This window comes from Pangasianodon hypophthalmus, chromosome 6, assembly GCF_027358585.1.
Source record: "Pangasianodon hypophthalmus isolate fPanHyp1 chromosome 6, fPanHyp1.pri, whole genome shotgun sequence".
NCBI lineage: Eukaryota > Metazoa > Chordata > Actinopteri > Siluriformes > Pangasiidae > Pangasianodon > Pangasianodon hypophthalmus.
This window is the reverse complement of record NC_069715.1, coordinates 18701933-18710217: the sequence shown is the minus strand read 5'-3', so window position 1 is coordinate 18710217 and position 8285 is coordinate 18701933. Positions and strand designations below refer to the sequence as shown.

Genomic DNA, 8285 nt, shown 5'->3' with positions numbered 1-8285 from the left:
GTTTCTGTTGACCCATTCCATTAGATTTGTCTGAGGGTGGTAGGCGGTGGTTAATTTTTGAACTTCTCCCCATTGTTTGCATACTAGGTCTATAAGATGAGAAGTAAACTGTGTCCCTCTATCTGATACAAGATGAGCTGGAGTTCCCCATCTGGTAAAGACTTCATCTATTAAAATTTTTGCAATGTGAGGTGCTTTGGCAGTCCTCAAAGGAAACAACTCTACCTATTTGGTGACATACTCAACAACAACTAAAAGATATTCATGTTGCTTGTTGCTCTTTGAGAAGGGACCCATGAGATCTACTCCCAACATGAACCCAGGTTCAACTACAGGAGTGCTTTGTAGGAGACCTGACATTTTAGTCATAGATGGCTTGTGTTTCTGGCAGGTTTTACACTCTTTACAACATTTCCACACATCTGCTCTGATGCTATGCCAATACACCATCTCAAGGAGCCTAAGTAAGGTTTTGAGCTTTCCCAAATGTCCACTCAGCGGATTGTCATGAGCATACTGTAAGAATGATTGTCGTAGGGCAGAGGGAATGATTAGTTTGAGTTTTTGACCTTTTTTCCATCAGGTACACTGGGAAATAACAAGCCATTTTCAAGAACATAGTGAACTCTGGCCATGTCAAGGGTTGTCTGTTTGCCTGCCTTAGTGATTAAGTCTTGCAGAGAAGTCAGGGGTGATTAAAACTGGAGCTTGTACAAGGTCTTGTTTAATTGTGTTTAAAGCTTTCTGACATTGCTCAGTCCATTCCCATGTGGCATTCTTCTGTTTCAGGGCATGTAAAGAGGCTGCTTTTTTGGAGAATTGGGGAATGAAACAATGATACCATCCTGCTAAACCTAGGAACCTTTGCACGTCTTTGATGGTTTGGGGTATGGGAAATGATTCAACTGCTGAAATTTTGGCTGGGTCAGTTTTTATTCCTTCAGGTGTCATGATATGTCTGAGGAATGAAAGTGATTTCTGGATAAAGTTGCATTTCTTCAGATTAAGGGTGAAAACTTGTTGGAGATGCTGGAGATGTTCTGGAATGGTTTTTGTATAAACAATGATGCCATCAGTGTATACCATGCAGCATTTTCCTCTCACTCCACGTACTACCTGTTCCATCAACCGCTGGAAGGATGCTGCGGTGTTTTTTAGGCCGAACGGTAGACACAGAAATTCATATAACCCTGCGGATGCTACAAAAGCCATTTTTTTAATGCTGTCCTTATCCATTTCTAGTTGCCAGTAGCCACTTTTTAAATCTAGTGTACTGAAGATGGTGGATTCATGGAGACACTCTAGGTCAGGGGTGGGCAATTATTTTTTCCATGGGGCCACATGAGAACCAGAAAATATTATAGATGGCCGGACCAAAAGGCTGAACTAAATTCTACATAATATTAATTGTATTTCTTTATAAAAAGCATTTTTTGACAAGTTGGTAAGACTGGTAAGAGTATATGTTATGAATTAGCAATGAAAAAGAGAGGTTGTCTTAGAAAAAAAATGACATTTACTCAATAGAATTTACCAAAACAATGGTTAACAAAATGTGAACATTTGTACCATTTGTAATTCAATGTATAAGTGATCATTTTCAGTCACATTCACCCCAAAACGCATTTTAAGTTTCACATATTGCTGGAAAGAGGTTCTTAGCTTCCTAAAGATATAATACTGTCTTTCTACTCCAAATATTAGGCAAGGTACATCATATTATAATAATATTGCCTACATTTGTAGTTTAATCACCTCATTTCAGTTCTTTTTTCTTGTTCAGTGAGAGAAATCTAGTCTCTGTTGGTCTTTAACAAGTGCATCAAAGTCAGGTTGAATGTCTGAGGTGGAGATGCGAAGCACAGCTGACAGATGATCATCAGTGAGAGAGGATCTATACCTGGATTTGTTAAACTTCATCACTGAGAATGTTTGTTCACATATGTAGGTAGAGCCAAAGAGAACAAACATCTTCTGAGCATGTCTCCTCATGTTTGGAAACTTCTCCTCCTTGAGAGAAGAGTAAAATTCCAGCAGTGATCGTGACTTAAAGTGCTCTGCCAGTACTGCGTCAGACTGCAGGTCAATGAGTTCCAGCTGGACATCACTGGGTGCATCAACATTGCAGGTAAAGGGACAAGAAATCATGTGCATTTCACCTTCCATTGTTCTGAGATCTTCAAATTGCCTTGAAAACTCACCATGCAGTGCTCCTAACATGGATGAGTACCTGCGGAGGTGATCGGCTGATGGTGTGACTTCTTTCAGGGTTTGCATGTGAGTGAGATTGTTGCTCTCCAGTTGCCTTGTAAGAAATTGTAACTTTTTCATGAAAGCCTTAACCAGGCTGTGCATTTCATGGACAAAAAGGCCCTTGCCTTGCAGTTTGGTGTTCAGTGCAGTCATCAGTGCAGTCACATCAACAGCAAATGCAAAATCTGCCATCCATTCCTCATCTGAGAGCTCTGGGATGTCTTTGCCTTTCTTCTCACAAAACTCTCCAATCTCTGCTTTCAGATCCCAAACTCTTTTTAGCACTTTGCCCAGGCTGAGCCATCGGACAGCTGTGTGATAGCTGATGTCACTATGTTCAGTCTCGTGCTCCTCTAAAAGTGCCTGTGATTCAATGCTTGTGCCCTGATGAAGTTTACTATTTTAGTTACAACATCAATTACATTGTTAAGCATTAAGCAACATCAATTACATTGTTTAAGCACTGACTTGCACAACACATGCTGATGTAAAATACAAGGCAAAAATACCACTTTCTGATCTGCATCGATTTCAGTCACTTTATCTTGCATACCTTTCAACAGTCCGACATTTTTCCCCGTTAGATTTGGACAACAGTCTGTTGTGACTCCTGCCAGTTTGTCCCATTTCAGTCCCAGTGTGTCCATGCATGCATTTACCTCCGTGAACAGATCGCTCCCTGTCGTCATCTCTTTCATTGAGCGCATTGCTGCCAGCTCCTCCGTAATCTTGAAATCCGTTATCCCACGAACAAATAGAAGTAACTGGGCTGTGTCACGGACATCACAGCTCTCGTCCAAAGCCAAGGAGAAAAAGTCAAAATTTGCCACTTCACATCGCAGCTGAAGCTCCAGATTTCCTGCAATGTCCTCGATTCTTCTCGTCACGGTTCACCTGGACAGCGGGACTTGCTCAAATGCTTCTTTTTTTTCAGGACATATTAGTTCTGCACAGTCCATCAAGCACTCTTTGACGAACTCCCCCTCCGAGAATAACTTACTGTGATATCCGCGCCATTTCAGCATCGGTCAAGTTTTTATATTTCTCTGCATGTTTTGTCTCATAATGCCAACTCAAATTGTAATCCTTGAACACGGCAATCTGGTCTCCGCAAACCAAACACACCGCTTTACCTCTGACTTCAGTAAATAAATACTTAGCAGTCCATGTTTTGTTGAAAGCCCTGCATTCGGCATCTACCTTTCTTCTTTTAGTGGACATTTTGGGGGCTAAAGTCGTCTTGTGACCTGTGACCTGAATGTCAATTCAGTCACGCGCATTTCCTTACGTACCTGTACGCGACATAAATAAAAATACAACTTCAAAATAAAAGCAATGCACATTTAATCCATGCATGAGGTAAACTAAAAAAATTTTTATTTTGTAATTTCCTATTAACCTTACGCGGGCCGGTCAAAGTCAACCAAAGGGCCGCGAAATGCCCAGGTCTGCTCTAGGTTATCCTCTATTTGAGGCATGGAGTAAGCGTCCAGAAGTGTTTTGGAGTTGAGACCTCGATAATCTATACAGAATCTGGATCCATCCTTCTTCTGAACTACAACAACAGGCGAGGCCCATGGTGAAGTAGACAGTTGGATGATCCTTTGTCTAAGAGTTCTTGTACTTGTGAATCGATGAATTTCTGCTTCGCCGTAGAGACCTTGTGAATCTGTTGGAGAGTTTCTTCGTTACAAGTAGGTCCAGGTAGTGCAAGATAGAAATAGGTAGAGGGTTGAATATTGTGCTGTTGGAAAGGAAAAGTTTTTGGTTCTGGTCTTGGACTCCAACAGAAAGTCAATTCCTAGAATAACTGGAACAGTTAGATCGGAATCTTGTATAATGAAGAAAGTCACTTACACAGACTGTCCTTGAATTTCACACCTCCAACTCACTTTGCCTAGGGAATTTTGTCTCTGCCCATTAGCCAACAGGAATGATTGACCTCCACTAGGTTGACCTTCTTCCCAAGGACTTAACTGCTTCCACAAAGACTGTTGAATTAGAGAGAATGTGCTTCCATGTCAGCTATGGCGATGATATAACTGTCTCTGATGATTATGGGAAGGGAGATGTTCTTGTAGGCATGATGGTCTGTGCTTTGGTCAAGTAGCACAACTTGGTTGCCAGCCTCTGGTAACTTGCGCTGAGGTTCTTGAACAGTGGACGTTTTCCTTTTCTGTTCCTCCCCATTGACTTGACTCCAATACCTCCTAGACTCATCAAAGTCTCTTTCAATTTGTGTCCCAATCCTGACTAGCTCTCCCACGTCCTTGGCAGTTCCTCGTAATAAACTGGCGAGTCGCGGATTGCAGTTCCTCAAGATGGATTGAACCACTTCCTTCTCAGACATATCATTTTTCCATCGTAGACATAAAGCACGATATTGAAAAGCAAAGTCTCTGAAACTTTCTTTGGCACCTTGCTTCCTTTCCAGCTGTTTCTTGGCTGCCACCTCCCTGTAATCTTCGATTAAAAATGAGTGCAGGAATCTCTCCTTGAATTGCTTCCATTTGACCACACTTCTCCTCTCTGCCATCCACCAATTTTTGGCGGTTCCTTTTAGTATAGCTGAGAGTGAGGCTAGAATTTCATCATCACTGAGAGGGCAAACAGCAAGGTATTCCTCACAACATTCAATGAACAAAACTGGGTCATCTTCAAGGGTATTGCTGAAACTGGGGAAGTCAAGTTTTACAGGAGGGTTATACTGAATTGCAGATTGTTGCTCTGGTTATGAACATGGCTGTATGGTAGATTATATGTCGTGTTGCTAGGTGGTGTGGGGCTATCATTAACTAGAGGGTCAGTTTTTGGGATTATTGGGGTTGATGAAGATAGTCTCAACACTTGAAATTTTTGCTCCAGTTGCCAATCTCTTCTTTTCAAGCAATCTAACATAGATTGACCCAGGTCCTTGACTAACATTTCCATCTGTTATTTAACCCTTTCACACTCATGTTGAACATGATATGATATCCTATCTTCAATCTTTTTACATTGCTTGACAAACTCGTCACAAGAAACTTGCTCACTCACCATCTGCCATCTGATTTTCCAAAGCAGTGATTCAGTCATTCAGGGCTGTAGCTGAAGAGCATGGATTGTGTTCTGTTTCTCCATTTGTTTCCAGTGGTGGTGGTGGAGGAGGAAAAGAAGAATCATCCTCAGGAACATTATTCATAGCTCTTTCGCTTTCCTCATCAGAGTCAATATACAAGTTGCTGAAGGTGTTTATCAAATCTCTCATTGGTTCTCTTCTGGTAGTGAAAGACTCAGAGGTGAAACTTACACTAGGGATGACCTCATCCCCATCCATTGCAGACGATGGCTATAGGGCTCTAAGTGACAAAGAAACTAGGAGAAAAAACTCAAGTTAAAGATTTTGTTGGCCTGATGGTCCCTGTTTGGGCGCCAATCTGTAATGGTCTCCCTAAGAACACCCTAGAGAGGCGAGCTACAAGATAATTAGAGGGAGGGACCCACCAACCAAACTTGCATTTAAACAGACAAATCAAACACAAAATTTGAAAGATAAGGAAAAATAAACTTAAATTTACATAAACAAAACCCATCCAAGAAAATCAAAATACACACAAACACAATACTGGCACTGACGTTTAGCAATGCAGTTGAAAGGAAAAGAAAACCTTATATGACCATTGTCATGTAACACATAGAGTAATCCCTATGAGTGATGAAGTGTCCAGTAAGTGAAGTAACCCAACGAAACAGTTAATCCAAAAGAATCCAGACAGCCAAATGATGAAGTGAGGCCTTGATACCGCTGTATAAGTCTATCTCTTTTCACCATCCATTCATAGGTGTGAGGCGGAATTTCAGACCAACCACTTTGGCTGGTTTCACTCGCCCTGAATTGGGGCTTTATTTCCCACAATTGCAACTTTAATTCTCACAATTGTGAATTTAGGCTGAATCTCACAACTGTGACTTTATGTATTTATTACTACTTACATGACTTTATAAGTCACATTGTTCGTCATTGTGTCCATCTTTGCAATAGACCTTTTAGAGCATCGGTTCAAATGTGTCATGCTGTATCCGAAATCACTCACTAATTTACTATTGCTAATATACTATATAGTGGGTGTCACAGTATTTTATGACCTATGTTTGGCATGTGTGTTCAATTGTTGATAAATATAGATACACTCATTGCTGTATCACTCAGTTTTATTATGTTCCAATTTAATCTAATGAATATAAAAATACAGCAAAATGGATATGCCAATGAAAAAAGTTTATACTTATTGGAAAGTGATCAGAAATGTACAGTATTTTCATTTTATGGCATTATACTTTCGCCTATGTATAGTGCATTCCAGTGTGTCCACCCTGATGCTCAACCACGACTGGAAGAACTTTAAACAGTCTATTTATGTACTTGTTGCATGCTGTTTCTGTAAGGTCCTCGAACAAGAATTTATTTTTTTTATTTATATGGCGGCAATTAAGTCAGACTTCGCAGTTGGTTTTTCTTCTTTCTGAGTCTTTTAGAGCATGCCACATCATGTCAATGGGATTCATATCAGGGGATTCTGGTGGAGTCTTCACACAGTTTATACTCTCTGCAGTGTGTTTTGGGTCATTGTTCTGGAAAAAGCGGTGACGGACTCCGAAGTTTTCCCTAATATAGGGAGTGGTGGTTTCTTTTGTAATAGCATCTTCAAAGGCTGGTCTATTATCACTTCGAAGATTGCAATATGTCCTGGTCCCCCTCTGCATATTGCTCCCCAAACTTTCAGTGGGTGTTTCAGCTTTGGTTTGGACATGCGTATGCCACTTATATGAAATGACATGGTGGCAAAGTGATCCAAAGCCACCGTTGTTTCATCAGTAAAAATGACATTGTGAAACGTCTCCTTCTCGTCAATCTATATCTGGGCTTGTTGGAGACTTATCTTTTTATTTTTGTCTCTGATCATGGGACAGTTGAGTTTTTCCATACTTCCACCAAAGTTTTTGCCTGATCCTCCAAATGGAACACTCACTTATGTCCACTCCATTGTCAAGCCAGAGCTGTTTTTCACTGAACTTGCTGGCAGTTCATAATTATGGCTTGTGATGTTGTCTATGGCTGTGACAATGTCCCTAAAATCAAGGGCAAAATATTAAATAAATATTTGACACTTTAGGCACAACCAACACATGACATCATTGCAACATATTTACATTTGTGATAGCGTCATACTGTATGCCTGATGTTCATTCTTTGTAATGTCTTCTGATGGTGCTCAATACAGCATGTACACCAGTGGAACTCAGACGGTGGTGTATTTCTCGAGCGGAACTTCCAGCAGACCTCATCATCCTGGTGTCTTGGGAATACAGTTTGCTGATCTTGGTCATTTTGACCTGCCTTTACTTGTGAATGGACTGCATTTATCCATACAGATGTCAAGGTGTCATTGGGGGTGTGAACAATAAGTGAGAATGTACACTAGGCCTATCTATTAGGTCAATCTAAATGCTTAATGTGGCATAATGTACTAAAGACAACGACCAGGAAGGTAAAACAAATTTGATCACATGCTCCTCGTCTTATGTGGAATTTACCACCAAACAATGACACCATAATAAAAAAAAATCACTGTCAGCTGACAAGGAAGTGGCATATGACATTATATACACCACTGTTGCTAAGTTACAGTCTAAATACCCTGAAGCTTTTGTGGTAATTACTGGAGACTTTAAAATGTAAATCTGGATTCCACTCTCCCAACCTTCCAGCAGTTTGTTGACTTCACTACACGGGACCTTTTGTATGCAAATGTTAATGAAGCATACAGAGCTACTACCCTACCCCCACTTGGTAGATCAGACCATAACCTCCTCTTAACACCTCAGTATGTTCCTGCAGTTCAGAGGCAACCTGTCTCCACAAGGATTGTGAGGAGGTGGACTCAGGAGCCCAGTGTGGCCCTGCAGGACTGCTTTCAAACATTTATCCATGTACATTTACAGATGTCAAGGTGTTATTGGGGAAGCGGACAATAAGTAAGAATCAGTTGTAG

At 40.8% G+C, this 8285-nt stretch overlaps 1 pseudogene; it reads right to left on the bottom strand.

Annotated features, from left to right (window-relative positions):
* Nucleotides 1-6576: 6576 nt before the first annotated feature.
* Nucleotides 6577-7620, bottom strand: LOC113537823 (uncharacterized; annotated as a pseudogene).
* Nucleotides 7621-8285: the final 665 nt, after the last annotated feature.